Source organism: Heterodontus francisci, chromosome 17 (assembly GCF_036365525.1).
Source record: "Heterodontus francisci isolate sHetFra1 chromosome 17, sHetFra1.hap1, whole genome shotgun sequence".
Classification (NCBI taxonomy): Eukaryota; Metazoa; Chordata; class Chondrichthyes; order Heterodontiformes; family Heterodontidae; genus Heterodontus; species Heterodontus francisci.
Window position 1 is genome coordinate 23,131,539 of NC_090387.1, and position 17,134 is coordinate 23,148,672.

At 44.4% G+C, this 17,134-nt stretch overlaps 1 protein-coding gene across 7 annotated transcripts in view; it reads right to left on the bottom strand.

Moving 5' to 3' along the window:
* klhl36 (kelch-like family member 36) overlaps positions 1 to 15,651 on the bottom strand; it is a 43,443-nt gene extending 27,792 nt beyond the window's left edge. The window contains exons 1-3 of one of the 7 annotated variants that reach the window (XM_068049143.1): positions 15,545 to 15,651; positions 10,757 to 10,913; positions 6,954 to 7,028 (exon numbers count right to left, since the gene is read on the bottom strand). The gene's annotated coding sequence lies outside the window, so the exon portion shown is untranslated. Of the gene's footprint in view, positions 1 to 3,495; positions 3,768 to 6,953; positions 7,029 to 10,756; positions 10,932 to 15,544 lie in introns of those variants that run through there. The other 6 variants (XM_068049144.1, XM_068049147.1, XM_068049145.1 and 3 more) reach the window with 6 other exon arrangements.
* Between the last annotated feature and the right edge of the window lie 1,483 nt (positions 15,652 to 17,134).

Genomic DNA, 17,134 nt, shown 5'->3' on the forward strand with positions numbered 1-17,134 from the left:
TCAACAGGTGCGAGTGCTACAAGTGAACTGAGATAGAGGAGCAAATCTGTAGGGAAATCAGAGATGTGCAAGAACTATAGAGTGATGATATTGGGGGACTTGAATTATCCGAATATCGACTGAGATTATGTTAGAGTAAAGGGAAAGGAGGGGGAGGAATTTCTGACATGTTCAAGATAACTTCCTTGATCAGTATATTCTCAGTCCAATTAAGGAGGAGGCATTATTAGATCTAGTGCTGAGGAATGAAGTGGGCCAAGTGTATGTGGGGGAACACTTGGGTAAGATCATCGTATCTTAAGGTTTGGACTAATAATGAAGAGCAAGGAACAATCTGAAGTAGAAGAGGGCTAATTTTAATGAAATGAGAGGGAATCTAGCCAGAGTAAAATGGAACCAAAGACTGACAGGAAAATCTGTTACAGAACAATGGGTGATCTTTAAGGAGGAGATACTTCAGTTACAGGCTAGGTACATTCCAACAAGGGCGAAAGGTAGGGGAACCAAAGCCAGGTCTCCTTGAATGATGAGGGACATGGAGAATATGATGAAACCCAAAAAAAAGAGGGCATATGATGCATGTCAGATGAATTCTTCAAGTGAGAACCAGGCCCAATACAGTAAGTTGAGAGGGGAAGAGGAGGAAAATAAGACTGGCAAAGACAAAATATGAGAATAGAATGGCAATCAACATAAAAGGGAACCCAAAAATCTTCTACTTGCATGTAAATAGTAAGCAGGTAGGGTCCTATTAGGGACAAAGAGGGCAATGTATGCTGAAAAGCACAAGGCAAGGCTAGAATACTTAATGAGTACTTTGTATCGGTGTTTACCAGGAGGATACTGACAAAATATTGGTCGAAGCGGAGATGGTAGAGGTAATGGATGGAGTGAAAATTGAGAGGCTGGAAAGGCTGGATGTGCTTACAGTGGATAAGTCCCCTGGGTCCAGGTGGTTTGCATCCAAGATTGTTAAAGAAAGTGGGGGTGAAGAGCTTACCATCATCTTCCAGTTGTTATGATCACCTGGTTCATGGTTTGCATTAATTTTCGAGGGATAACTTTTAATTTGGGAATTGCATTTTTTTTTATATAATGCAAGACAAATGAAAACACCTGGTTTGAGAAGCTGGCAAACAAACCTAGAGTGGTTACAAATCAAAGAGTGCCCATGTTTATTGAGTAAGGTCACTGGGAAGTGTGAAGACACTGCACAATGGGAACCCCTCTTGACTTGTTGATGGAGACAGTGTATCTGCAGCTACCTTTGTCAGGGGTTTAAACTATTCATATAATTTCCCAGAACAAAGAGAAGATTTATAGTTCAAAAATCTCTCCATGAGTGCTTACAGAGACAGAGTTAGAGGGATAAAAGCCTCGTTTAGTTGGGCAGTTGGAAGCAGAAGATTTAGAAGAAATTGCTCTGTCATTGTTAGCAATATCAATTATTCATGTGGATATCAGGAATCAAAGAAGATTTGGAGTTAGAAATAATTAGTTTAAATTGTGATCTGGGACAACCCACATGTACCACCTGGTTATGGCGATGCGAAGGAGATGCCTTTTGGGGCCAGATTTTTTTGGGTGCTGGCTGAGAGAGTGAGTGATTTGGCTTTTAGTCACTCAGTTGGCTTTTGGAAAGCTGGTGGCATCAGATAAGCAGTTGGCTTTTGGACAGCCGTTGGCTTTGGGAGCAACTGGACTCAGGAGTAGAGAGGCCACAGGGATCCAGGGGTATTTCTGTTTTGAGGCAGGCCCATGCACAAGCTGTGAAGTCCACATTCGGGAGGAAATCTCAAACCTCAGAAGACAGCTGAGAAATTAAGGAAATCAAAGTGAATTCCTAAGAGCTTTGGTACACTTTGGATTGGTCCCAGGAGAAGTGAACAAACCGTCTAGATCCTCTAACATATATGGAAAATTCTTAGGGTGGAACTAACAGTCAAATGAGGGTGTTCTGTTGAGATTTATAGTTTAATATATTCATCTTCATGTTCTGTTAAGATTTCAAGTTTAAAATATGTTTCTATTGGAAACAGTAATGCTGTTAGTTGTGTTTTTCTTTGTTTAAGTCTTGTACAGTAATGTTTTTGTTTAAAATGTGAAATCTTATAGCGTCATTTGTCTGTTATTCATTCCTGGGATGTGGGCGTCGCTGGCCAGGCCAGCATTTATTGCTGATCCCTAATTGCCCTCGAGAAGGTGGTGGTGAGCTGCCTTCTTGAACTGCTGCAGTTCATGTGGGATAGGTACACCGAAAGTGCTGTTGGGAAGGAAGTTTCAGGATTTTGGTCCAGCAACAGTGAAGGAATGGCAATATATTTCCAAGTGCAGATGGTGTGGGACTTGGAGGGGAACTTGCAGGTGGTGATGTTCCCATACGTCTGTTGTCCTCGTCCTTCCAAGTGGAAGAGGTCACGGGTTTGGAAGGAGTTGCTGAAGGAGGCGTGGTGAGTTGCTGCAGTGCACCTTTTAGATCGTACACACTGCTGCCCCTTTTTTTGGTGGTGGCGGGAGTGAACGTTTAAAGTGATGGATGGATTGCTGATCTAGTGGGCTGCTTCGTCCTGGATGGTTTCGAGCTGTTGAAGCTGCACCCATCCAGACAACTGGAAGAGCATTCCATCATACTCCTGACTTGTGCCTTGTAGATGGTGGACAGACTTTAGGGAGCTCCTCGCTACAGAATTCCAAGCTTCTGACCTGTTTTTGTAGCCACAGTATTTGTTCACAGTTTCTAGTCAGTGGAAACCCCCAGGAAGTTGATAGTGGGGGATTCAGTGATGGTAATGCTGTTGAATATCAAGGGGAGATGGTTAGATTCTCTCTTGTTGGAGATGGTCAATGCCCGGCACCTGTCTGGCATGAATGTTACTTGCCACTTATCAGCCCAAGCCTGAATGTTGTCCAGGTCTTGCTGCAAATGGACACGGACTACTTCAGAAGCTGAGGAGTTGCGAATGGTTCTGAACATTATGTAATCATCAGTGAACATCCCCACTTCTGACCTTATGATGGAGCGAAGGTCATTGATGAAGCAGCTGAAGATGGCTGGGCCTAGGACATTACCCTGATGTACTCCTGCAGAAATGCCCTGGGGCTGAGATGATTGGCCTCTAACAACCTTTGTGCTAGATATGACTCCAACCAGTGGCAAGTTTTCCCCTTGATTCCCATTGACTTCAGTTTGGCTAGGGCTCCTTGATGCCACACTTAGTCAAATGCTGCCTTGATATCCAGGGCAATCCCTCTCACCTCACCTCGAGTTCAGCTCTTTTGTTCCTGTTTGGACCAAAGCTGTAATGAGGTCAGGAGTTGAGCGCTACTGACGGAACCCAAACTGAGCATCGGTGAGCAGGTTATTGCTGAGCAAGTGCCACTTGATAGCACTGTCACTGACACCTTCAATCACTTTGGTGATGATCGAGAGTAGACTTATGGGGCAGTAATTGGCTGGAGTAGATTTATCCTGCTTTTTTTGGGAATAGGACATACCTGGGCAGTTTTTCACATTGTTGGGTAGATGCCAGTGTTGTAGCTGTACTGGAACAGCTTGGCTATAGGTGCAGCTAGTTCTATTGCTGGAATGCTGTCAGGGCCCATAGCCTTTGCAGTATCCAGTACCTTCAGCTGTTTCTTGATATCACGTTAAGTGAATAGGATTGGCTGAAGACTGTCATCTGTGATGCTGAGGACTTCAGGAGGAGCCCAAGATGGATCATCCACTTGGCACTTTTGGCTGAAGATGGTGGCAAATGCTTCAGCCTTGTCCTTTGCCCGGATGTGCTGGGCTCCCCCATCATTGAGGATGGGGATATCTGTGAAGTCTATTGCAAGCTGCTTCCGCTGTTTGGCATGCAAGTAGTCCTGTGTTCTACTTCACTGGGTTGACATCTCATTTTTAGGTATGCCTGGTGCTGCTCTTGGCATGATCTCCTGCACTCCTCATTGAACCACTGTTGATCCCCTGGTATGATGGTAATGGTAGAGTGAGGGATATGCCAGGTTATGAGGTTACACATTGTGTTTGAATACAATTCTGCTGCTGCTGATGGTCCACAGCGCTTCATGGGTGGCCAGATTTTAGCTGCCAGATCTGTTCTGAATCTAAAATAAAAACAAAGTGCTGGAAATACTTATGAAGTCAGGCAGAATCTGTGGAGAAAGGAGAGTTAATGTTTCAGGTCTGTGACCTTTCATCAGAACTGGCAAAGGTCGGAAAAGAATTAGGTTATAAGCAAGTGAGGGTGGGGGGTGGTTTGGTGGGGAAGAGAATAAAAGCAAAGGTTTGCGACAGGGCAGAGGGCAGGAGAGATTAAATAACAAAGCTGTTATGGGACAAAGGCAAAGAGCGTGTTAATGCTTGTGGTGAAAGACAAAGCATTAGTCCAGACAGAGTAGAAGGCAGAATAATGAGCAGCTCTGTCCACATGAAAAGCAAGCAGATGGTTAAAAGATAAAAGTTAAAACAAAAAGACTAATCAGGCTCTGAAACTGTTGAACTCAACATTGAGTCCGCAAGACTGTAGAGTACCTAATCAAAATATCAGATGCTGCTCCTCGAGCTTGCGTTGATGTTCACTGGAACACTGCAGCAGGTCCAAGAACAGAAATGTGGGCATGAGAGCAGGGGTGTGAGTTGAAATGGCAAACGACCAGAAGCTCGTAGTCATGCTTTCGGAATGAGTGGAGGTGTTCCGCAAAGCAGTCACCCAATCTGCGTTTGGTCTCCCCAATTGTGAGCAGTGAATACAGTATACTAAATTGCAGGAAGTACAAGTAAATTGCTGCTTCACCTGGAAGAAGTGTTTGGCGCCTTGGATGGTGAGGAGATTGCATGCAATTGCACGGGATGGGGACGAGGTATTGGGGGTAATGGAGAAGCAGACCAGGATGTCGCGGAGGGAGCGATCCCTTCGGAATACTGACAGGGGAGGGGAAGAGGTGTGTTTGGTGATGGCATCACGTTGGAAATGGCTGAGGATGATCCTTTGGATGTGGAGGCTAGTGGGGTGGAAAGTGAGGACAAGGGGAACCCTGTCGCGGTTCTAAGGGGCGGGATAAGAGGAAGGGGTGAGGGCAGAAGTGCGAGAAATAGGTCGGACATGGTTGAGGGCCCCGTCAACCACAGTGGGGGGAAATCCTCGGTTGAGAAAAAAGGAAGACATGTCAAAAGCGCTGTTGTGGAAGGTTGCATCATCAGAACAGATGCATCAGAGATGGAGAAACTGGGAGAATGGGATAGAGGCCTTCCAGGAAACAGGGTGTGAGGAAGTATAGTTGGTTCTGAATCTATCCCATTTAGCATGGTGGTAGTGCCACACAACACGATGGAGGGTATCCTCAGTGTGAAGACGGAATGTCGTTTTCACAAGGATTATGCAGTGGTCACTCCTACCAATACTGTTATGGACAGATGCATCGGCAACAGGTAGATTAGTGAGGGCAAGGTCTAGTAGGTTTTTCCCTCATTGGATTCCTCTCCAGCTGCCACTGGCCCAGTTTGGCAGACATGTCCTTCAGGACTTGGCCCGCTTGGTCAGTAGTGGTGCTGCCAAGCCACTGTTGGTGATGGACATTGAATTCCCCCACCCATAATTCATTCTGTCCCCTTGCCACCATCAGTGCTTTTTCCAAGTGGTGTTCAACATGGAACAGTACGGATTGATCAGCTGATGGAGGAAGGTAGGTGATAATCAACAGGATATTTCCTTGCCAATGTTTGACCTGATGCCATGAGACTTCATGGGGACTGGAGTCAATGTTTACGACTCCCAGGGCAGCTCCCTCCCGCCTGTATACCATTGTGCCGCCAGCTCTGGTGGGTCTGTCCTGTCAGTGGGACAAGATATAGCAAGGAATGGTGATGGTGGTGCCTGGGACATTGGATGCAAGGTATGTTTCTGTGATTATGACTTGTCAGGCTGTTGCTTGCCTAGTCTGTGGGACAGCTGTCCCAATTTTGGCACAAGCCCTCAGATGCTACTAAGCAGGACGTCGCAGGGTCGACAGGGCTGGGTTTGCTGTTGTCATTTCTGATGCCGAGGTCAATGCCGGGTGTTCAGTCCAGTTTTATTCCAAATTTGATACCAAACTTGCAGAAGTGGCAAACAGTGAGGATGATGCAAATTGCCTTCAATAAGATATAGATAGGTCAGCAGAATGGGCAGACAAGTGACAAATGGAATTTAATACAGAGAAGGGTGATGTGATGCATGTTGGCAGAAGGGATGGGGAGAGGCAATACAGATTTAAGGCACAGTTCCAAAGAGTATGCAGGGACAGAAGGACCTGGGGGTGCATGTGCATAGATCTTTGAACATGGCAGGGAATATTGAGACAGTAGTTAGCAAGGCACATGGGATCTTTAGGCTTTATAAAGAGAGGTATTGAGTACAAAAGCAAGGAGGTTATGCTGAATCATTATAAAGTTCTGGTTAGGCCACAATCTGAGTACTGCATTCAATTCTGGTCACCACAATTTAGGAAGTTGGTGAGGGTCCTTGAGAGGGTGCAGAACAGATTTACTAGAATGGTCTAGGAATGAGGGATTTTACCTACAAGGTTAGGTTGGTCTCCTTGGAGCAAAGGAGATCACAGGGAGATTTGATAGAGGTGTAAAAGATTATGACAGGTTTAGATAGGGTAGACAAAGAAAAACTGCTCCCATTAGTTGATGGTACAAGGACTAGGGGACACAGATTTAAAGGTTTTGGATAAGGGATGCAAGGGGGTTGTGAGGAAGAACTTTTATTTTATGCAGCAAGTAGTAATGACCTGGAACTTGCTGTCTATAAATAAGATCAGAAATAGGAGCAAGAGTAGGCCATTTGGTCCCTCAAGCCTGCCCCCTATTCAATAAGATCATGGTTGATCTGTCCCAAACCTCAAATCCTCTTTCGTGACAGCTCCTCATAGCCCTCAATTCCCCGACATTTCAAAAATCTATCTACCTCCTCTTTGAGTAATTTCAGTGATCGAGCCTCCACAACTTTCAGGGGTAGAGAATTCCAGACATTCACTGGCCTCTGAAAGAAGAAATGAGAGAAGAAATTCCTTCGCATCTCAGTTTTAAATGAGTGTCCCTTTATTCTGTAACTATGTCCTCTAGTTAGAGATTCCCCCACTAGTGGAAACATCTTCTCAACATTTACCCTGTCAAGCCCCCTCAGAATCTTGTACGTTTCAATAAGATCACCCCTCATTCTTCTAAACTCTAAGGAATAAAGGCCTAACCTGTTTCGCCGTTCTTGATAAGTCAACCCCTTCATCCCAAGAATCAGCCTAGTGAATCTCTTTTGAACTGCCTCTAAAGCCAGTATATCCTTTCTTTAATACGGGGACAAAAACTGTACACAGTACTCCAGGTGCAACCTCACCAACACCCTGTACAGTTGTAACAAGACTTCGCTACTTTTAAATTCCAACCCCCTAGCAATAAAGGCCAAAATTCCATTTGCCTTCTTATTACTTGCTGCACCTGCACGCTAACATTTTGTGTTTCATGCACAAGAACACCCAGATCCCTCTGTGCTGCACCTTTTTGAAGTCTCTCTCCATTTAAATAATCTGCCTTCTGATTCTTCCTACCAAAGTGCATGACCTCACACTTTCCTACATTAAACTCCATTGCCAAGTTTTTGCCCACTCACTCAGCCCTATCTATATCCCCTTACAGATTCATTATGTCCTCATCACAACATGCGCTCCCCCACCTATTTCTGTATCATCAGCAAATTTGGAAATATTACAGTCTGCCCCCTCTTCCAAGTCATTAATATAGATAGTAAATAATTCAGGTCCTAGGACTGATCCTGGTGGCACTCCACCAGTTACATCTTTCCAACCTGAAAAAGACCCATTAATCCGACTCTCTCTGTCTTCTGTGTGTTAACCAATCCTCAATCCATGCTAATACATTACCCCCAATACCGTGAGCTCCTATCTTGAGCAATAATCTTTTATGTGGTACCTTATCGAATGCCTTCTAGAAATCCAAATACACTACATCTACCGATTTCCCTTTATCAACTCTGCTTCTTATATCCTCAAAGAACTCTAGCAAATTTGTCAAATATGATTTCCCTTTCACAAAAACATGTTGACTCTGTTTGATTGCATTCAGCTTTTCTAAATATCCTGCTATTTCCTCCTTAATAATGGACTCTAGCATTCTCCCAACAACCGATGTTAGGCTGACTGCTTTTTGTCTCCCTCCCTTCTTGAACTGGCTGGGACCTGGAATATTTCGACTAATGCCTGTATACCAAGGTCTATGTAGGAGATGGAAGCAGAGACAATGGCTGGAATTTTACAGTCCCCAAACAAGCAAGTTGCTGGCGGGGAGGGGAGCGTTAAATTGAGTGGTAGGTGGGGAGGTTGGGGGGAACCGTTCCCAACCCCCACCCAACCTGGTGGAAATTGTACGCAGGGCGGCAGTGGCTAGAAATGGCCTGCCCGCCCAGGCCAATGAAAGCCCTTAAGTGGCCCCACGGAGGGTCGCCCCCAAAGCCTCAACTGCCCCCAACGCACAACACTCCTCCCGTCCCCCTCACAGTCCCCTGTTGCCTCGCCAGGGACCGGCCGACTGCGCACGGCGAGGCCCTAACAACTTGCCTGTCTTCCGGGGCCGTCCTTCACCTTGCTTGTGATGGCTGGGTGTAGTCCTAGCAGTAGACACTTCTCCTGGTGGAACTGATGGGACTAAGAGCTGTCAGCCCGCTGATTGGCCGGCAGCTCCATTAGGCTGGACTTCCTGCCTCAAGGAGGTGAAAGTTCTTCCCAAGACCAATTAAGGGCCTGGGGAGCAAAAATCCCAGCCTGGCTCCCCAGGCCTGGCGGAGGCAGGCGAGGTCTCACGCCCAACTAAATGATTCCAGCCAATAATTGCAAAAGGAAATAGGATGGGCACTTGAAGGAAATAAACTTACAGGGCTACGGGGATAGACCGAGGGACGGGACTGACTGGATTGCTGTAGGGAAATCCAGCGTAGACTTGATGAGCTAAATGGCTTCCTTCTGTGGTAACAACTGGTAACTTAAGCTGCAGTAATAAGCATCTCAATCATATGAACATTCTATAGTCATTTAAAACATGCAATAACCATTTTTGATCTGACATTGATAACAAATGTAAGCTCAGAAACTGCAGAAACAAAGAAATTCAAAAGCATTATGGGGATTTCCACCATCTTGTGCTACTAGCAGAGAATCCACGTTCATAGGGAGCACAAGAGAGAGGTACGACTACAATATCGCTGTCGAGATCTTCTGACCAATCAGTACAGCTCCCCACTAAGAACACAGAATCACCCTAAATATGGTCACTGGGCAGGAGGACCTACATTAAAGGCTGATCTCAAGATCCAGCCTTTAAGAGCACCACATTCCTAAATTTACTATTAAATTACACCAGTCTTCTCCCTTTGAACGAGTAAAGCGGAAGTGCATACACAGGCTGGCTGCGATATTTTGGCACTGCTGAAACATGCTATTGCACTGTGCACTTACTCGTCTGATTAAGACTGGTGGCAGGAGACTTGGTGAAAAACAGATCTGCCTTGCCATAAGTTGAAAATGACTCCCTTTTTCTTGGTGCCAATAGGAGCAGCCATACTAGGAACAATATAAAAGCACCTTTAGGAAGTACTTAAATATGGAGGACCGCATCTGAGAAGTGGAACAAAGCAAAATCTTACCCTGATATTTAAGAAGACAGCAAGACATGAATGAGGGATTTCAACATCAATTAACATTTTGGTTTGGGAAAAATTCTGAAAGCCATATTGGGGGATCCCATCAATTGCCATCAAAAGAAAAGAGAGGCCACAGTGTTTCGTTACCATGGCTTTAGAAGCAGTACTTGTAAAGTTTTGCTGTGCTTTAAAAAAAATCTCATGGAATTAATAACCAATTAACTGGATGAGTTGAGATCTCCTCTAATGAAAGGTGGAGGAGAAATAGGAAGGATTTATCTGGGGGGGGGGGGGTCAATGTGAAACTGCAGAACAAATCCTTGTTATGTTAATGTTTTTAACATTATTAGATGATATTGCTGGGAAACGTCCAGCAACATCATGAAATTCACCAAGGACACCAAGTAATGGAATTTGCATCATTCGAACGAATCTTAACAAATCAAATAAATGGGCTAAAGAATAACCATCAGATTTTGTGTGGATATGAGCAACAGAAAGCATAATTGTATCATAAATGTGGAAAATGTGTACACAACAAATAGGCAGTCAGCAGCCAAGGTGAAAAAAAAAAGTGTAAAAATAATAATTGACCAAAAGTTCCAGTCAATGTGAAGCTGTTATCAACAAATTGACAACAAATTGCCTTGAAATAACACCATTAATGTAGTAAAACGTCCCAAGGCACAGAACCAAACACTGACTAAATACCTGGAACTATCTCAAGAAGCATTTGGTTTTAACTTTCTACCCTGTCCCCAAACCTGTTAATACTCAGCAGGGCAGGCTGCATCTATGGAGTGAGAAACAGTGTTAACATTTCAGGCTGATGACCTTTCATCAGAACCATTCAGAAGTCATTGACCTTTAACATTCTTTTCCTTTCTCCACAGATGCTGCTTGACCTGCTGAGTATTGCCAGCATTTTCTGTTTTCATTTCAGATTTCTAGCATATGCAGTACTTTGCTTTTGCTCCAATAGATCTGTTGGTAACTGCTACATGGTATGACTTGAGTTAGGCAATCTCATATAGTGCAGAAGTTAAAGTGGGATAACTGACCTCAGGATGTGGCTTTGTCTCATTCTTTGCTTACGTTCTTGAGTGCCCTTTTCCACATTTCACCAAAATAGCAAAGGCAGCAAATGGAATCGAATTACTCCACTGATCATCTGGAAGTGTTCAGCACAGATGTGACCAGAACACAAGAGCATTCTTCCTGGAGATACAACAAAGTCTGGCAAGCTGTTACTAATATGATCAAAAGAGCATAGTCCATAGACTCTCAACAATATAAAGACCTATTAGTACGGCATTGTTCTGTATACTCAAAAAGGCACAGATTTCACCAACAAGATGGACACTACTGCAGGACAACCTCTACTTTAATGGAGTTCACAAAATCCATATGCATTGTCCAATCCATTTACTCTTGACAGTAAGAGATTGTTTGGTACGACAATTCCTCAAGCAACTTGTACAACACAAGAGGAGGCTCTTTCAACTTTCATTTTCTCCTCTACCGAAGGCATTCACTCCTTGTGGGGGGTACAGTTCCAAAGGGCAGATTCCCTCCAGTACCTCACAAAAGCAATTTACTCTTCATGCACAAGTACAAATAATGACACAATTTCAGCAATGACGATTGTTAGTCTGGCACATTTAGTGGCATACTCACTTGTGCCAAAAGAATAAGTTCAAGCCTCACTTCTGAATGTAATACATAATCTGTGCAGTACTGAAGTGTTGGACTATCAGAGATGCTGACAAGGGTCAGCGTGCTAGACAGTACTAGAGATGGGAGTAGTTCCAAATTAGATAGGAGTGGACTGAGGGCGGCACAGTGGCGCAGTGGTTAGCACCGCAGCCTCACAGCTCCAGCGACCCGGGTTCAATTCTGGGTACTGCCTGTGTGGAGTTTGCAAGTTCTCCCTGTGTCTGCGTGGGTTTCCTCCGGGTGCTCTGGTTTCCTCCCACATGCCAAAGACTTGCAGGTTGATAGGTTAATTGGCCATTATAAATTGCCCCTAGTATAGGTAGGTGGTAGGGAAATATAGGGACAGGTGGTGATGTGGTAGGAATATGGGATTAGTGCAGGATTAGTATAAATGGGTGGTTGATGGTCGGCACAGACTCGGTGGGCCGAAGGGCCTGTTTCAGTGCTGTATAACTAAAACTAAAAGCTAAAAGACTCTGAGGAATGCAATGACAGGATTACAATGCATGTATGTAAACACACAAAGTGTGGTGAATAAAGTTGGTGAGCTACAAGCACAATATCAGTACGGGAATATGATGTAGTGGCAATAATGAAAACGTGGCTTAAAAATGGCAAGGACTGGGCACTTAATATACAAGGATATAAATTGCTCAGAAAAGATAGAGATGGTAAAAAGGGAGGTGGGGTGGCAGCCCTGATTAGGGAAGGCATTACAGTGCTGGAAAGGGAGGATGTCCTTGAAGGGGCAAGAACAGAATCCATTTGGTTAGAGTTGAAAAGCAAAAAGGGTCTGATTGCATGAGAGAGATAGAGGAGCAAATCTTCAAGGAAATCACAGGTGTTTTCTTTTTATTCGTTCAGGAGATGTAGGTGGCACTGGCTAGGCCAGCATTTACTGCCCATCCTTAATTGCCTCGAGATGGTGGTGGTGAGCTGCTGCCTTGAACCACTGCAGTCCATGTGGCATTAGGAAGGGAGTTCCAGGATTCTAACCCAGTGAAGGAATGATTTGTGTCTTGAAAATACTCAACGATTGAGATGCCACAGCCTTCTGCGGTAGAGAATTCCATAGATTCACCACCCTCTTAAGTAAAGAAATTCCTCCTCATCTCTGTCTTAAATGGCCTGCCTCTTATTCTGAGACAGTCTCCCCAGGTTCTAGACTCACCAGCCAGAAGAAACATCCTATTCACATCTATCCTGTAAGAATTTTGTAAGTTTCAATAAGATCACCTTTCATTCTGCAAAATTCTAGAGAATACAGGCCCACTTTCTGCAATCTCTCCTCATAAGACAATCCTGCCATCCCAGGGATTAGACTGGTGAACCTCTGTTAGACTCCCTCCATGGCAAGTATATCCTCTCTTACATAAGGAGACCAAAACTGTCCACAATACTCCAGGTGCGGTCTCACCAAGGCTCTATACAATTTTTTTTTCATTTGTTCGTGGGATGTGGGCATCGCTGGCTAGGCCAGTATTTATTTCCCATCCCTAATTGCCCTTGAGAAGGTGACGAACTGCCTTCTTGAACCGCTGCATAACATGTGGGGTAGGTACAGCCACAGAGCTGTCACAAAGGGAGTTCCAGGATTTTGATCCAGCAACAGTGAAGGAATGGCAATATAGTTCCAAGTAAGGATGGTGCTTGGCCTGGAGGGGAACTTGCAAGTGATGGTGTTCCCATGCATCGGTTGCCCTTGTCTTTCTAGGTGGTAGAGGTCATGGGTTTGGAAGGTGCTAAGGACCCTTGATGTGTTGTTGCAGTACATCTTGTAGATGGTGCACACTGCTGCCACTGTGCGTCGGTGGTGGAGGGAGTGAATGTTTGTGGATGGGGTGCCCATCAAGCGGAACAAAACATCTTTACTCCTGTACTTAAATCCCCTTGCAATGAAGGCCAACATACCATTTGTCTTCTTAATTGCTTGCTGTACCAGCATACTAGCTTTTAGTGACTCATGAACAAGGACACCCAGGTCCCGATGGTCATCAACACTTCCCAACCTCTCACCATTTAACAAATACTCTGCCTTTCTGTTTTTTCTACCAAAGTGGATCATTTCACACTTATTCACATTATATTCCATCTTTCATGTTCTCTCCCATTCACTTAGCCTGTCTAAATCCCTTTGAAGCCTCCTTGCATCTTCCTCACAACTTACATTCCCCTAGTTTTATGTCATCAACAAAACTGGAAATATTACATTTGGTCTCCACATCCAAATAATTTAGATTGTGAACAGTCGTAGTAAATGGTTGCTTTTCAGACTGGAGGATGGTAGACAGAGGTGTTTGCTGGGACCACTGCTTATTTTGATTTATATATATATATATTATATACCTGAAACTTGGAATATGAAGTAGAATCTCAAAATTTGTTGACAACACCAAACTTGGAGGCGCAGCAAACAGCGAGGGTGATATGAACCGCCTGCAACAGGCCATAGATAGGCTAGCAGAATGGGTACACAGGTGGCAGACGGAATTTAATACTGACAAGTGTAAGGTGATGCATTTTGGCAGAAGGGATAGGGAGAGGCAATATATACTTAATGCCATAGTTCAAAAGAGTGTGCTGGAAAAGAGATCTATGTTCATAGATCTTTGAAGGTGGCAGGACATCTTGAGAGAGTAAAGCATACGAGATCTTGGGCTTCATAAATAGAGGTGTTGAATACAAAAACAGGGAAGTTATGCTGAACCTCTATAAAGCTCCGGTTAGGCCTCAACTAGAGTATTGCATCCAGTTCTGGTCACCACACTTCAGGAAGGATGTTTGGCTCCTTGAGAAGGCGCAGAGGAGATTTACCAGAATGGTTCCAGGGAAGCAGGATTTTAGTTACAAGGCAAGGTTCAAAAAGCTGGGCTTGTTCTCCTTAGAGCAGAAGTGTAAAGATAAGTTAGACAAGGAAAAACTGTTCCCATTAACAAATGGTACAAGGCCTAGGGGACACTGATTGAAATGTGTGGGAACAAATTGTGGGGTAATATGAGGAAGCACTTTTTTTTAAAAACACAGTAGGTGGTAATGACCTGGAACTTGCTGTCCACAAGGGTGGTGGAAGCAGACACAATCACTGAAGTGAGGAAGTTGGATGACCACCTGAGAGAAATAAAACTTCAAGGCTACAGGGATCGAGCCAGGGAGTGGGGCTGACAGTGGAGAGCTGGCATGGACTCGATGAGCTGAATGGCCTCCTTCTGTGCCATAAAGGACACTATGTCTGTTTTTAGGTACATTACAACCCCATTTGCCTATGCAAATGGATATTAAAGATCTAATGATAGTATTTCAAGAGCAAAGAATCCTAACATCCTGGCCAACAATCCTTCCACAACCAACACCTCTAATAAAAACAAATCTTGCTATCTGTGGAATTTTGAGACATGCAAAGTGGCTACCACATTTGCCTACCAGCTTCTCCCTAAATATTTTAATCTCCCAGTGCACGTTTATCATGATTCTGTCAGGAGTTTCAACCAGCCCCTTGAAAATTTTTCAAAGTCATATTTCATTGGAGTTATCAACCCACCACCACTCACCCCACCGCTCCCCTCCCAGCAAAAGCAGCACAATTGCACCATTAGTAATTGAACTGACTGCAAATGTGCTAAATTTTCAGGGAGATGACTTTTTTTGAAAGGGGGGGGGCGCAGAGAGGGGCAATATTTTAAAAATAAAAGGGATTAAGTGAACATCTAACCTTTGATAGCATGTTATAGGATGGCAGTGGGAAAGACTGGGTGCCAGCAGGTGGGGGCAAGGGAAGGTATGAGAACAGAAAGTGTGGGAAATACTCAGCAGATCAGAGAGAAACAAAGTTAACGTTTCAGGTCCGTGATCTTTCATCAGAACTGGAATCCGCAGTATTTTGCTGTTATTTGGATGGTGGGAAGGATTGGGTGTCTAAGCTCTCCCTATTTCACCACCAACAATGCAGAGCTGGGGAATGGGTGTTGTGTCTCCCCAGTGCTGCGCATGCGTCTAGCGGCCACCACTGGCAGGAGCCCCAGAGCGCCGAGTTTTCAGTCCAAGCCGCACCGCGCCGCCCCATCCCGCTGCTCAACAGCCGCTGCGGTCCGACACTATCCATCACAAACAATGCAAAGAAAAGAGCCAGCAATTACCGGGCTTAAATGGCTGATCGTATCTCCGAGCACTCACTCACACTAACAACCACCAGCACATTGTTTGCAACCGGCATTTCTTCAACTGCTTGTCTCCAAGAGGAAGGCCGCTGACGTCATTTGATCGGCGTTTGCAAAAGTCCAATCGAATTACGCGTTTGTGTTCGGTCCAGGGTCCCAGCCGCCAATCACACATCGTCTGATCCCAGTGGGGTTCCGCCTACCGTTGCCACCGCAACGCTTAAAGCCGTAACCACGCCCATCTGAAACCATTTCAGGCCCAAGGAAATAATCGAACATACGAGTTAGGAGCAAGAGGAAGCCATTTGACCCCACTCTGCGGTTCAACAAGTTCATGGCTGAACTGATTTCTTCACATTACCACCTATCCCGGATAACCTTTCACCTCCTTGCTTATCAAGAATCTAGCTACCTTAAAAATATTCAAAGACTCTGCTTCCACCACCTTTTGAGGAAGAGTGTTCCAAAGACTCACAACCCTCTGAGAAAAAAAATTCTCATCTCTGTCTTAAATGGGTGACCCCTTATTTTTAAACAGTGACTCCTTTCCACATCCACCCTGTCAAAACCCCTCAGGATCTCATATGTTTCAGTCAAGTCACCTCTTACTCTTCTAAATTCCAGCGGATACAAGCCTAGCCTGTCCAATCTTTTCTCATAAGATAGCCTGCCCATTCCAGGTATCAGTCTAGTAAACCTTCTTTGAACTGCTTCTAATGCATTTACATCCTTAAATAAGGAGACCAATACTGTACACAGTACTCCAGATGTGGTCTCACCAATGCCCTGTATAGCTGATGCAAAACCTTCCTACTTTTGTATTCCCCACGTGATAAAACGATAACATTCTATTAGCTTTCCTAATCATATGCTGTACCTGCATACTAACCTTTTGCGATTCATACACTAGGGCACCCAGATCCCTCTGCATCTTAGAGCTTTGCAATTTTTCACCATTTCCAATATGCTACTTTGTTATTCTTCCTGCCACAATGGACATCTTTGCATTTTCCCACATTATACTCCATCTGCCAGATTTTTGCCCACTCACATATCCTATCTATATCCCTTTGTAGCCTCCTTATGTCCTCTTCACAGCCTACTTTCCTACCTATCTTTGTGTCATCAGCAAATTTAGCAACCATACCTTCGGTCCCTTCATCTAAGTCATTTATATAAATTGTAAAAAGTTGAGGCCCCAGCACTGATCCCTGTGGCACACCACTCGTAGCATTTTGCCAACCAGAAAATGACCCATTTATGCCTACTCTCTGGTTCCTGTTAGCTAGCAAATCTTCTATCCAGGCCAATATGTTACCTCCCACACCATGAGCTTTTATTTTTTGCAATAATCTTTGATGTGGCACCTTATCAAATGCTTTCTGGAAATCTAAGTACAACGCATCCACCGGTTCCCCTTCATCCACAGCTCCCTGAAAGAACTCCAATAAGCTGGTTAAACATGATTTCCCTTTCACAAAACCATGTTGACTCTGCCTGATTACCTTGAATTTTTCTAAATGCCCTGCTATACCGTCTTTAATAATAGCTTCTAACATTTTCCCTAAG